The sequence below is a fragment of the Peromyscus leucopus genome, chromosome 2 (assembly GCF_004664715.2).
Source record: "Peromyscus leucopus breed LL Stock chromosome 2, UCI_PerLeu_2.1, whole genome shotgun sequence".
Taxonomy (NCBI): Eukaryota; Metazoa; Chordata; class Mammalia; order Rodentia; family Cricetidae; genus Peromyscus; species Peromyscus leucopus.
This window is the reverse complement of record NC_051064.1, coordinates 85446892-85462492: the sequence shown is the minus strand read 5'-3', so window position 1 is coordinate 85462492 and position 15601 is coordinate 85446892. Positions and strand designations below refer to the sequence as shown.

The 15601-nt window shown below is 34.7% G+C and overlaps 1 protein-coding gene across 46 annotated transcripts in view; it reads left to right on the top strand.

Moving 5' to 3' along the window:
- The window catches only part of Ptprd (protein tyrosine phosphatase receptor type D), a 2272674-nt gene that overhangs the window by 279549 nt on the left and 1977524 nt on the right, over positions 1-15601 (top strand). For all 46 annotated transcript variants that reach the window (XM_037203364.1, XM_037203377.1, XM_037203376.1 and 43 more), the window contains exon 2: positions 11116-11170. The gene's annotated coding sequence lies outside the window, so the exon portion shown is untranslated. The remainder of the gene's footprint in view (positions 1-11115; positions 11171-15601) is intronic.

The following is a 15601-nucleotide window of genomic DNA, read 5'->3' as shown; positions in this document are numbered from 1 at the left end:
GTAGCACAGACACTGAGAGAAACAATCAATCAATGGGACCTCTTGAAACTGAGAAGCTTTTGTAGAGCAAAGGATATGGTCAACAAATCAAAGCAACAGCCTACAGAATGGGAAAAGATCTTCACCAACCCCACATCTGATAGAGGAATATATCCAGAATATATAAGGAACTCAAGAAATTAGACATCAAAATGACCAACAGTCCAATTGAGAAATGGGCTTTAGAATTAAACAGAGAATTCTCAACAGAGGAAACCCAAATGGCTGAAAGACATTTAAGCAATTGCTCAACATCCCTAATCATCAGGGAAATGCAAATCAAAACAACTCTGAGATACCACCTTACTCCTATCAGAATGGCTAAGATCAAAAACACTGAAGACACTTTATGCTGGAGAGGATGTGGAACTAGGGGAACTCTCCTCCACTGCTTAGTGGGAATGCAAGCTTGTACAACCACTTTGGAAATCAATATGGTGCTTTCTTAGAAAATTGGGAATCAATCTCCCCCAAGATCCAGCTATACCACTCTTGGGCATATACCCAAGAAATGCTCAATCATACCACAAGGGCACTTGCTCAGCTATATTCATATCAGCATTGTTTGTAATAGCCAAAACCAGGAAACAACCTAGATGCCCTTCAACTGAAGAATGGATAAATAAATTGTGGCACATATACACAATGGAATACTACTCAGCAGAGAAAAACAATGACATCATATGGTTTGCAGGCAAATGAATGGATCTAGAAAAAATCATCCTGAGTGAGGTAACCCAGACTCAGAAAGACAAATATGGTATGTACTCACTCATAGGAGGATGCTAGATGTGGAACAAGGATGACTGGACTGCTATTCACATCACCATTGAGGCTATGTGGAAAACAGGACCCCAATAAAGACACGGAGAAATGGATGAGATCTACATGAACAGCCTGAACATGAGTGGGAGCAATGAAGGGCAAGGGTCGTGGGAAAGAGAGCAGGAGATCCTAGCTGGATCAAAAAAAGAGAGGGAGAACAAGGAATAGGAGACCATGGTAAATGAAGACCACATGAGAAAAGGAAGAAACAAAGAGCTAAAGAGGCCCACAGAAATCCACAAAGATACCCCCACAAAAGACTGCTGGCAATGGTCAAGAGAAGAGACAGCTGGGACTGACCTACTCTGCTGATGGGATGGCCAAACACCCTAATAGTTGTGCCATATACCCCATCCAAGGACTGAGGATTCTGGATGCAGACACCCATGGCTAGGCCCCTGGTGGAGCACTGGGAGTCTAATTAGTGAGAAAGAGGAGGGTTTATATGAGCGAGAATTGTTGAAACCAAGGTTGGATAAAGCACAGGGACAAATAACCAAATGAATGGAAACACATGAACTATGAACCAAAGGCTGAGGGGCCCCCAACTGGATCAGGCCCTCTGAATAGGTGAGACAGTCGATTGGCTTGATCTTTTTGGGAGGCATCTAGGCAGTGGTACCAGGTCCTGGGCTCGTTGCATGAGTTAGCTGTTTGAAACCTGGGACTTATACAGGGATGCTTGACTCAATCTGGGAGGAGGGGACTGGACCTGCCTGGACTGAGTCTATCAGGTCAATCCCAGTCCTCGGGGGAGACCTTGATCTGGAGGAGGTGGGATTGGGGGGTGAGCTGGGGGGAAGGGGAGGGGGGAAGGAAGGAAGAGAACAAAGGAATCTGTGGCTATTATGTAGAACTGAATAGTATTGTAAAATAAAATAAAAATAAATAAATAAATAAAAAGAGAATCTGTCTCAGAAATGAGAGTGGAGAATGATTAAAGAAGATCACCAAACCAACCTCTGCCCTCAGGAGACACATTAGCCCTCACACACCAATAGTATATACTCCATAGGTGTGTGTATGTGCACATACTTTCATAGAAAAATAAGGGATATGCAGAAAATATAAATAACAGAAAGCAAACAATAAAATGACACAGATAAATATGCAAAATGAGAATTCCCTGTACCTAATGAGATGAAAAGCAGATAGAGGGTTATGCAGTGTGAAGGATTTTCATAGGACAAAAAGAAGCATTTTTCTTTCCTCTATGTTCTAGACTATGTCCTCTAGTGTTTATATTAATGACAGTAGAGTCATGTAGCTTCTAAAGACTGACTCCTCATGGTAACTCTTTAAACTATTGGTTAGATGCATATATGTTGCTGAATTGCCTTGGGAGACCCTCCAGTCTGCAGAATTACAGTAAAACTGCATCTTTTGCTTTTAGATCTAGCCTGTACCTCGTCTACTAATTTCCTTGAGTGACTGCACCACAATGACAAGAAAATTGCTCCTCAGGCTTGAGTTCCCAGCTTATTTACAGTCATGGGGATGCTCTCATTAGCTATGACACTTAACAATGTGGAAGAGTAATGGCTCTCCTACAACGCTTTTAAATTAACCTATTCAGACATGTTTTATTGTATATAGGTATATATTATATATACTGTATACACATTAAAATTGACAATAAAACCTTTAATAAAAATCACATATTATAATTTCCCATTAATTTATTAAATGAATTAATAGTAGTGTAATTTTTATAAGTAATCCTATGTTTATTTTATAGTCATATTGTGTGCACTTGGTTTTATTTCTTTTGCATTCTGGTCAGGAAACTGATAAATTAATTCATTAATGAATTTTAAATATGACTTTTACCATTAACCAGATAATATACTCAGTCTAGGACACATCAAATTCAGTAAGACATTTATTTCCCTTTCAGAGAGCAAAAGTTATTGTTCTGAACAGTATTAACTGTGTATGTTTAATTAAAATTTAGTTTCCTCAGTTCTTACTTCTTTCTCCTCCCACCAAACCCTCTGATTACCTTCCCCACACACTCTTTCTTAATTTCATGGCTTTTTATATTTTTAAATTTTAATTATATACATTTATTTAATTATGCATAATAGAAGTATAACCTACTAAATCCATTTAACATGGCTTGTGTGTGTGTATATATATATATATATATTAGGGTTAACAACTTGTTATTGCATAATCATTTAGAGGCTCATCCCTCCCTGTGTCAGCAGCCATTAATTGCCTGTATTTCTTCATTTATTGTTGGGGCCCCTTCAGGCTCCTTCATTTTAACATGCCAATTGATTTTTGACATTGTTTGAGTCTTGTTTAGTCAGCCATATTCTTGAGAATTTATGGATCTGACTTTCTTAATATATTTAGAAGACATGATCTTATAGGAGGTTTTCTTATCTGCCTCTCACATTCCTTCTGTCACCTCTTCCTCAGTGTCTTTTGAGTCTTAGGGTTAGGGATTGTGTTGTATATGTAGTAATTGATGGTGAATTCCTCACATTCACTTGTTCTCTGCATTTTGACTAGTTGTGGCTTTCTCTATTGAAAAAAATTGGGGATATATTGTGAAAGTTATAATAGTTATGCTTAAAATTATAAGCATTTGTAATGCAGCTAAGTAGTATGCTAGTTTAGTGAAGTGGCAGTTATAAGTTTTCCTCGAAGATCCGTGACTTTACCAGCTCTGCTTAGTTATCTGTATTTCCAGGACTAGGCATTATTATTTTCCTTCTGTTCCTGTGTTCTTAAGTCAAATTTGACAGTTGTTGGTTACTTCCAAGACAAACAGAACACCGTTGAATCTTTAGGAATATGTTGCCATGCTGATTATTGTTGTGATTCATAATTGTCACAACTAGGTAAGGGCATTGGTTCATTTTCTTCCTCGGTAGTTTGCACACTACGTTAGGTTACTATAAAAACTAGTCTTCTTTGATGAGGATTTCCAGTCAGTTTCAGCTCAGTTCATGAGTTTTGTCTCTGAATCTTTTGGTATCTTCATCAGTAAGGGCTTAACTTTGACTTATGGGAGAAATCCAGGGACAATAGTAGTTCCCTATATTGCTTTAGGTCTCTCTTAGACTTGCAAAACTAACAAATCAAAAGCAATTTCTCAAGCTTATTACTGGGGTTTTGTTATATAGTGTATGGCTCTTGGAGAGAACCTTTATCAAATCAAATTCTATAACTTCATTTAAGCTATACACATACACTTATATGTATTGTATATAATTTGGGTGAATATAGAATAAAATCATCCTTTATAGCTTTTTCAAACATCCTCAGAGTGATTTTTCCCCTACTCTCCTTATGTATTGACTTCCTCCTCGCTCCCCATTTAAAGCAACTCCTCATTTTCCAATGCCTGTCTTCATATTACTTGCATACTGCTGTGCTCCTCTCTAAAGCTCTCCCTAGCACAATCTCATTTCCCTTTCCCAGTTTTTCGGGTACCCCAAATTATTTATTCACATCTGAAGATCTGTACCTAGGAACCATAGATGAGAAAACTTAAGACATTTGTCTCTCTGAGTCTCGGTTTCTTAGTTTTCTAGTCCCATCCATTTGCCTGCAAAATTCATGATTTCATTTTTTTCTTTATCATTGAATAATATTCCATTATGTATATACAGCACAATTTTCATTAGTAATTCATTTGTTAAAAGACATCTAGGTTATTTCTATTTCCTAGTTGTTGTGAAGAGAACAGCAATGAAAATGTCTGAGCAAAAAATATCTGTGGAGTAGAATATTGAGTCCTTTGGACATATGCCAAAGAGTAGTATGGATGTGCCAGTTTATAATTCCACCAAGAGAGGATGAGTGTTCCTTTTTCTAGCATTCTTGCCAACATTTATTAGTTCCTTCCTTCCTTCCTTTCTTCCTTTCTTCCTTCCTTCCTTCCTTCCTTCCTTCCCTCACTCCCTCCATCCCTCCTTCCTTCTTTCTTTTGGTTAGTTTGTTTGTGATTATACTTTAAAGGGTAAGACACTATTATAGTGTGGATATATTGAAGCAAATGACAAACATGACAGCATGGGTAGGAAGGTGAATGATCATATTTTGAAACATTAAAAACATGGCAGAGAGAAAGTAAACATAACAAACAAACAAACAAACAAACAAAAAAACTTGAAAGTTAGGTGAGACTCTAATCTCAGACCTGCCACCAGTGATGAGCTTCCTTCAACAAGACCATACCTTCTCAGCATTTGTCAGTTGTTTTCTTCATTTTAGCCATTCTACTAAGCGTATGATAAAATCTCTAAGTTATTTCAATTTGTATTTTCTTAATTACTAAGGACTATGAATATTTTTTGAGATATTTAATGGCTATGTTTTATTTCTTCCTTTGAAATCTGTTAACATCACAATTCACTTTTTAATTGGGTCACTTGTTTTCTTAATTCTTTGATATTTGAGTTTCTGGACATTAATACTCTGCCAAATGTGTAGCTGATTATCTCCCATTTTGTGGGTTTCCTCTTTGATTGATTGTTTCCTTAGTTGAATAGAAGTTTTTTAGTTTTATGAAGTTCCATTTGTCATCACTTGGCCTCACTTAATTCATGAGTAGATTATGTCCAACTCAGAAATTTACTTCCTACACCTATTTATATCCTGAAGTTTTTCCTCCACTCCAGGTTTTCTTCTAGAAGCTCCAAGTGTTTCAGGTTTCATATTAGGTCTTTGATCCATTTGAAGTGAATTCTTCTACAGTGTGATAAGATATGGACCTTATTTCATTCTTCTGCATATGGACATCTGATTTCCTATAATTATTTGTTGAAGATACTGTCTCTTTTCCACTGTATGTTTTTGGCATCTGTTTCGAATATCAAGTGACTGTAATGATGTGTACTCCCATTTGCATCTTCTACTATTTTGGTCCATAGGTGTATATTATCTGTTTATGTGCTAATAATATACTGATTTTATTGATGTGGCTCTGTTTAGACTGGCTTGGTAGCCCATCACCCTCAGCATTGTTCATTTTGTTCAGAATTGTGTTGTCTAACCATGGACTTTCTGCTTCTATGTGTGTCTTAGGAAAAAATTTCAGCTTCTATTGAGTAAAGGATTGCACTGAATTTCTAATGGATTTTGATAAAAATGGCAGTTTTCACAATATTGATTCTTCCAGTTCATGAACATGTGGGGTTTTCTGTTTCTATGTCTTCCTCAACCTATTTCTTAAGCAATTTAACATTTTATTGTTGAGCTCTTTCATTTCCTTGGGTAGATTCATTCCCAGATATTTGTTGAGGCTATTGTGAATAGGGATATGTTCATAATCCCTTTACGAGCATGTTTGGTTTTGGTGTAGAGAAATATTTTGATGTTTTTCTAAGTTGATATTGTATTCTGCCACTCTGTGGACGTTGTTGATCATTTCTAGTTTTCTAGTGATATTTTTTGGCATCTTTTATGTATAATATCATATTACCTGCAAATAGGCATAGTATGATTTACTCTTTCTTTTTGATTCCCTTTTCTCGTTATAGTACTCTAGCTAGTATGTCAAGTAAAGTATTGAAGAAGAATGGGGATACTGGACAGCCCTGTCTCATTCTCATTCTAATTTTAAAGGAATTGCTTCAAGCTTTTCTCTGTTTATGATGATGTTGGCTGTGGGTATCTCACATATAGTCTTTGTTATGTTTAGATTTGTTCCCTCCATGTCTATTCTCTCTAGAAATTTTTTCGTGATGGCATCTCTACATTTTGACATTAGTATCTTTTCTTTTAAGTAAAGCAGTTAGTTATACTGTTTTAAATTTTATAACTTACTAAATTTGTTGTTTCTTTTTTATTGACATTTGTAAGAAAAAAATTATACTATCTAAATATATACCTATGTGCAAATTGAGATGACCAGAAAATCTAGTATATTAATTATAACTATTTTGAATTTTGATGGCTTTAAATTTATATAATGTGCATTCATTGAGCACTTGCTGTCTGCCAGTTGGAAACTATAGTAACAGTCTGTTTACAAAGATTAGATAATCTTTATAAAGTACTTTCTTAAGCTGTACAAAAATCCCCACAAAAATAAAAATACTTTTTAAAACATATAACCCCATACAACCATAACCACGTAATTTTTGACAAAAGATAACAAAAATCCTCATTTCAGTAAACACAATCTTTTCACCAAACGACAGTGAGAAAAGTGGACTACAGTGAGGGAGAAGAAGAAGCAGCATTCCCATTTCTCACCTTGTACTCTGGGACCATGTAGTTGATTCCAAATGGATCAAATGTCCTAAGGTGAGGCGTGGAACTCTAAAACCTTTACAGAAAAATCTGGAGAAAGCCTTCAAGACATAGGCAAACTCATGACTTTTTTATATGACTCTATGTCCTCAGGAAAAAAGGCTAATAACTGGTAAACAGGACCTTGTGAAGTTAAAATGCCCCTGCACAGCAGGGGAAACAGTGACCAGAATGTATAAGCAGCCTGGAGATTACGAGAAAATATTTGTTACCCATACATTTAACAGAGGATTTTATCTAGAAAGTAAGGGAAAAAAAACCTCAAAAATAAACAAGAAAAAAATTTAGTCAATAGATGGACTAGAGAAATGGCCAACGGTTCTCAAGAAATGAAATGTTCATTTCCACTAGCCACCAGATAAGTGAAAATTAAACTACAGTTCATTTACCCAATGGAGTATTTTGCTGCTGTGAAAAGGAAATTTGAAATTTATAGGCAAATGTATGGAGCTAGAAAAATATCATCCCTAGTGAGATAACCCAGATCCAAAAGACAAATATCGTATGCTTTCTCTTATATGTGGATGTTAGCTTTTAAGTCCTCAGCATGTATGCTAAGATCCATATAACCACAGAGATTTGGTATCAAGTAAGGGAATGCAGGGGAGAATTTTTCAAGTGGGGAAAATAGAATATATAGTTATAGAGAGATGATGAGGGGATTAAATAGGAAGAGCAATGGAAGAAAAGGCTTAGGGTGAGAATATGGGGATGGACAATTCACTAAAGACAACTGGAAAACCATAAGGAAACCAACTACTGTAGATGCTTCCTGAAATATATATGTATATAAAAAAATCCAAATGGAGTCTCCTAATAGCAGGGGAGAGAGCACTCCAACTAGACATCTTTTGCCACCATGGGTAACCTTCTGTTACATCTAGTTAAGCCACTGGACAAAAGGGCCCTATTGGTGGAAGTGTTAAGGCAACTCCATGTAGTTAAAAGGGAGGTTTATTTTGTGGGGTAACTTACGAATAAAGGGATAGGTTACAGGATTCGAGAGAGGTGAAGTGCAGACCGCAGTGTTCTCTGGAGAACTCTGCTCAGTCTGCCTCCAGCATTCAGGATCCAGAAACCAAGAGAGCCATCACATCCGGATCTCAGGTTTAAGGGCTCCAGTCTCGGCCCTGCCTCATAGGCATGACAGTTACCAGAAGCCTCCATGGGGGTGGCACTTGCAGGTGAAAGCTGGACCAGCTACCCACTACAGGGCCCAATGGAAAACCCTGAATAGCTCAAGTATAAGAGAACTCATAGATACTTCTGTGACTATCTCAATTTTACATGTTGCTCAAATTTATTAACATATGGGTCTTATTACAATTTTGGCTGTTTTTTACCTTACTATAAATTTATTCAGAAATTTCTTTGGATGGTATAACATACCATCATTTTGTCTTACATAAAATCTCTTCATGATGACTCTTAGAAATTAGATTACATTCCTTTTTGTATCAGTTATAATGGCAGTCATGAAGATAATGAATCATCACAGAGGATGATTAGAATGAGCAGAAAAAGGAATACATGTTATTGTAATGCTGTTGAGGATAGAAGGACATATGTCCTGCTGGGTATTGGGGATGGAAATTAGTCCAAATGCAACAAGGCCAGCAAGACATAAGGATCAGAAAATATAAATTATATTATCTGGTAAAGTACATAAATGGTAATAATAAATGGGAAATTTACAGGTATTTAAAATGTGTGCCTAACATAAATATGAGACAGTGGAGAAGGCCAGTTTGAAGGATTTTTGTTTGTTTTGAAAATAAACACGTCATTTGTAAAAGATGTGAAGCTAGGTGTATTTACCATCAAATAAGGTTTATTTCCTGCAATAATTATTCCTGTGTTAGAATTATTCTTTTAATATACTTATTACTCTACAAATACGTGGATATTTATAAGTTATCACTCACATACAGTAAAATAACCAGAGAGTGTCTTCACCATTTATGGAAATATTATTGTGATTATTGTACACACATGAGATAAAATACATTTTAATAAGTCAATATGATACATATAAATCAATTGTAATAATTATTATTTCAGTATTATTTTTATTAGTTGGTGTTTGGAGATCATTTTCTAATTATTCATAAACTATATAATAACATTATGAATTAGTCACCCCAGAGAGGAAATACACCACTTCTCCTGATCATCAAACAAACATTTATTATATCTCAAGCAGATGACATGGCAGTAAATGAATATATATTAGAAAAAAACACGTTAATAGCTTTGAGTTTATAGTCAAAAATTGTTTTTTGTTTTAGCATATAAATTTCTAATATTCAGTAAAATTATGCTGGAATTTATTGCTATAGAATACCAACCACACTGAACAGAGATTGCTAAAATTAATAAAACAAAGCATTATACATTAGAATAGTGCATTTCCACTTTCAAATAATAAGTTTGATTTTGTCTTAAGATTATTCAAATTTTTAATGAAACTCTGTTTTGTCATGTGTTCTAGCCTGGATATTAATTACTGCTATGTATTTTCTATTGCTGGAAATATTCAGCAATAAGAATATTTCACTACCTTGTGGTTTTCCTTTTCTATTTCTTTGTTAATGAATCATTTTGTAATAAATGTATAGAAATGCTGATAGTCTGGTGGAAATTCTAAAATTTTACTATTGTTAGAATGATTTTTAGAAATTCATAAATGTCTTATTATCTCACAAAACTAAAATGGTTATTATAAATGGGTGAAAACAAACAATAGTACCTGTAAATGAAAAAAGACAAATTCAATGGCACAGTCATGATGTTGACAGGAATCAATATTAATGGATGGTTCCTAGATGAAATGCATGTGAAGTTCATACTAATTAGTTTATGAAACAGACTTGGACATCAGTTTGTTTGTGCCAGAGAGACTGCCTACTGTCAAGCAATCAAGCACAACCCACTTTAATTGCAATTTATTCCAAGAAGCACAATCTATTGATTCTAGCATACACTTATGTCACAGCAGTATCATTATTTGACTTTGTTTTAACAGCTTCAAAAGGTTAGAAACTTAAAGACCACTGTGCAAGAAGCCATTAAAAAGCTGAGTGGTTAGCACTCTGTGCCAGGTCACTGGGTAGAGAATTTGACTCAGGATTGGGGAAATAATATTATTTATGTACTCAGTATGAACTAGTGTTTTCCTATAACAAATATTATTTAATAATTGCAAAGTAGAAACAAAAGCAGGAGGATAAATATAATTATCTGCCTTTTACAAATAACCAGGTGCTTACAGATGTGAATTTTCCAGGACTCCATTAAAATGTAAAAAATCATATATCTGACTCCAAATCAGATTCTTAACATCTTGTATTAGATTTTTTACACTAAACATTCCAAGATGTGGCAGTAATCTGGAAATGTTTTATTATGTTGAAATTGTTGTTACGTAGTTTGTTCACATGAGCATTGTATCAGATATGATTGCTAAACTATAAAACATCAATTTTAATCACTTTCATTTATTCCATGCTGTAACTTTTAAAACTAAGGATATATTTTATTCTTTATGTATTGGAATGGTAGAATGGTAGAAATCCATTAATAAATTTACAGTTTTTAAAAGCAAATGTATTCAGAGTATCTAGTAAGAAAACTCTTGTAACTTCCAAGACTTTTCTGTTTAGAGAATACACAGGCTAGATTTTGTGTTTCATGAACATACAAACACACACACACACACACACACACACACACACACACACATTCTGAGTAAGGCTAAGTAACTGATTAGATACCATGGCTGCATGAAATCTGTTAAAGTATGAAGTAGTGCTTGAGAGAGAATGGAAGATTGATTTTTTTGCCTAATTCAGAGCTGTTCTAATTATAATGCTTTCATGTTTTGAATTTTAATAAACTTTCATTCACAGAATAAATAAATGAATTTATTTAATTATATCAAAATAATGTAGACCTAGTATAATGTTCTCATTTTTGCAGGTGAAGAAATGAAGAATCAAAGAAGTAAAGGACCTATCTCAAAATCACATAACTAGTAAGTAATATCTGCAGATCAAATTAAATCATCCTCTTTCTGAGTTATTCTCTTTGTAAAATGATAGTTTCTCATTTCAGATAAGATGGTTTAAAATCTCATTCCCTGTTCTCTACCACATTGATACAGCAGCACTAATTTTGTACATATTATATTGTTTCTTGATAACTCCAAATGAGTTTCAGATGATTTTTTTTAGAAGGGATGGTATAGCTGATGAGATAGTATATCAAAGGAAGACATTAACATCCCATTGAGAACTTTCTATGTCCTAGGGCCTTTGGGTATTATCCTTATTTAATCCTCATAAAGCATTGTACAAGAAGTGGTTCATGTCTACAGTGAGATAACCAAAGCTATAAGATGGTTGATAGTTTGTAGAGGTATTTAATGTCAGAACTACACTATGGCTCTTCATCTCTAAGCCTTCAAAGATGCCAGTGTTTGGTTTTGTATGAATTTGTACTTATGAAGCAGTGATAAAATTGGCAATCATAGAAATTGTGTAGCATATTAGATTTTGACTGTCTTCTGTAGCACATATGTCAAGATACTGAAGTAATGAATTCAAGATCAACTTGAGTTGACACTCTAAATGCTCTAAAATGTCTGTACTCTTGCTTTGCCCCCAAATATCAAATCCATGAAAGCTTGTTACCACAAAAATAGTATACATAATGATATCTATAAATGAGACAAGAAATGTTGGGAAAACATGTACATAACTCTATCATATGCAGAGACTGACAGCTTGCCAAGTTAAGTGGAAGGAACATCAGAAAAAAAAGAGCCTTTAATTGACCTGACATATCATGAAAGAATTGGTTTAAAGAAGCAATTGACATGTTGAGCTGCATGAGAGATAGATATGTGTAGTTAGATAAAATAAATTTCTTTTGATAGAGAGACAAAGATAGAAGCATGGGGGAACAAATTGAGAGACTTTGGTAATAGAGAGTAGACTAAGTGACAGATGTGATAAGGAAGAGTGGGATGTTTTATCAAATAGTTGAGCTGAAGTTATTGAGAAAGTCTTTTAAGCCATTGAAAGTATTGATGATGTATTGTTTTTGCCATTTATTTTTATGTCTTTATTGGAATAATAAAAGTTGTCTTGGAAAAAGTACTGTGTATACTAAATTGTGAGCATGGATGCTTATGATGAAATAGTTTGAAGAATTAAAGTAAAACATTTTGCATTGGTTTGTTAAGCATAACAGCGACATCCCTCTCCCAATTATTTACAATTGCTCAGATTTATTTTCTGTTTTTAAGATACATTATTTTTCATGCATATGAGTGTGTTTGAGAGAAAGTTGGCCATATGTATGTGGGAGTGCCCATGGAAGTCAAAGAGGGTGTGTCAGATCTCCTGGTGCTGGAATTGTGAACAAATTCACATCCTCTGGAATAGCAGTAAGTGTTCTTAATCACTGGACATTCTTACCAGCCTTGCTCAGATTTCTATAGTAACTTTAAAGAGATCAAGTATCAACTTTCTTTCAATTGCTTTTTACTTCAAAAACATCTGTTGAATTAATAAATGACATCTCTCTGTCTTACCATTCTACATTGAAAATATGTCTGATGAGATGAGAACTCTATTTTATCTCTGGAATATTATCTCTTCTAAAAGTTTTTAGTATCCTGGATCCCCTTATGTTTGGGGGTGTCTCTGTATTACTGAAATAAATGCTCCAGGAAGAGAGAACAGTAAGGAGTGCTTGCTTAATTTATGGCCCAGGACAGAACTAAAATAGTATGAATCTGTTAATCTAAAGTGCTTTGCTGGGTTAACAAAGAAACAGCATCCATGAAAGCACTTTAGGCTCCAAAAAATATCAACTACTTAGTTGTAACATGCAGGGAAGATCTTATAGGTTAATCCCTGTACTTGCTTGATTTATGTCAATTTGACACAAGCTAGTGTCATTGGAAAGGAGGGAGCCTCAATTATGAAAATGCCTTCATAAGATCAGGCTGTAAGTCCGTAGGGCATTTTCTTAATTAGGGATTGATGGTGGAGGGCCTAGACTCTGTGGATAGTGCCATCCCTTGGCTGGTTGTCTTGGGTTCTTTAAGAAAGCAAGCTGAGCAAGCCGTGGAAGCAAGCCAATCAGAAACACTTATCTATGGCTTCTGCATCAGCTCCTGCCTCCAAGTTCCTGCCTGCCTTGTTTCCATGTTCTTATGTCCTTTGATGATAAATGGTGATGTGGAGGCCAAGCTTGGCCTCCCCAAGTTGCTTTGGTCACGTTTTTCATCTCAGCCATAGTAACCCTAACCATGACAGCCCCTAACCTAGATGCTCAGTGCAAGACAACTTGTTCTCCAAAGGAAGGTCTCTTTTAAATTCCTCAATAATGCCTTCAATATTTACAACTTCCTCTGGAACTTAAATTTATTAATGGTCCCAGTATCCCGATGCTACTTTATTGTTATCTTAAAAGGAATGAGAATAAAATTCTCAACAAGCCCCTTCTCCCTTTATGGGTCAGTTGAATCTATATCTATGAATATTAGCATTAACATCTTATCATTTTTTTTTATTAATTTTGTTTTTTGAAATAAGTTCTAACGTAGTCCAAATAGGTCTCATACTTTCCCCATAGACAAGGCTGGCCTTGATATTTCCTCATCATCTTTTTACCTGAGTATCAGGATTGCAGCCTTGAAAACCAGACCAGGCTCTCTTACTTTTTTCCAAGTCATATATGTCTCCTCAGCTCATTCTATGAACACTTACAAATATATATATATATATATATATATATATATATACATATATATATATTAGATATAGTTATATAAAATCTATAACAGTATATATATTAAAGTTGTGCATTATGTGTCAGATCTCATATTTTTTCTGGCTCCATAAGCTCACACACTTTCTCTAAAGAAATGCCCTTGCCATCAGAGATGTTCTTGCTAAGTCAATGTCTATTAACAGCTCTGCTCTTTTAAGAAAGCAGCACTCTGATGTAGGGACTATTCAAGCAAGCTCTCTATATATATCTGACATTTTATTTATTCAGGACTATAATGAAAAGATGAGGTTGAGCTGGTGGGAAAGGAAGACAGCATTGCAACTTTATCTACAGCTACAGTAAAAGCCAAATAGGCCAGTCTTGTGAAAGTTTGATGTGAATGCTCTCTACACTGTACATATCTGTCACCTAATATAGATATTGGTGGATATTATATTTTATTACTGAAAGTTTTTTGTCTGTTCCATTCGTTTATTTGTAAAAGTACTGTCAGTGAAAGGTTATGATCAAATAGATAAAAATCTAACATTAAATTTCAGTCAGCTGTCTCAAAAATCATTCTAGCACATGCTTAAATGTCACTTGTTCCACCAACAGTAAGTGTGTGCAGGGACACAGGTACAGCGTTACTCCTGATACAGGACTGTATAAGAGGTATTTCCCACCCTGGCTTTTGTGTGCACAGAAAGACCCATTGAAGTTCCACTACAGTCTTCTATTTATGCACGCTTAATTGATCTCTGGATTCAGAATAGAATGAAGTTCATGTGATAAAGAAAAAAAAAAAAAAAAACCTAAGCCTGGCTTTTTATTTTCTTATATGGAAAATAAACAAGGTTTTTTTCCCCCAATGAAACTAAGTAATATATTTTCCAATTCTATATGGTTTACAAAGATAGGATTTTTGAAAATGTATTATAAGATAAAAGGTAACTTTATACTATTGATGACACTTTGACACAAAGACCCAGAGCATACATTCTGGGGAGAAAAACAGCATAGGTAGAAATATGGGACAATTACTTGCATTTGAACAGCTTCCCAATGTTTCTGTGCCTCAGTTCTGTCTGTATAATGTTTCTCTGAACTCTTCTCAGCACTAAACAATGATGATCATGTTTCTGATAGACAGGCATACAGAGACTGCTTTGAATTTATTTTTATTTTCAGTTTACTAAAATATCTGAGAATAGGCATGATGGAACATAACTGTTATCTCGACATTCTATAGATTTAGTGGGAGCATTCAGAATTCATTGTCAATCTGAAATATACATTGAAATATTGTTTCATTAATTTTTTATTATACAAGATATTTTCTGACTGAAACATTATTTTAATCATATCTACAACTCTTGATTTGTCAAAATTTTCATATACTAATGAAAAAGAAATAAAGTATGAATTAATGTATATTCTTGTTTCATATATACGTTTAATAGCACAATTTCTACATATTAAAATTTGGGCACTAGAGGGATAACTCAATGGTTAAGTGCACTGGCTGCTTTTCCAAAGGACCTAGGTTCAATTCTCAGTACCCACATGGTGACTCACACCTATCTGTAACTTCATTTTCAGGGGTTCTGACACCTTCTGGCCTCCATGGACACTAGGCATACACATAGTACACAGAAAGATATGCAGGCAAAACACCCTT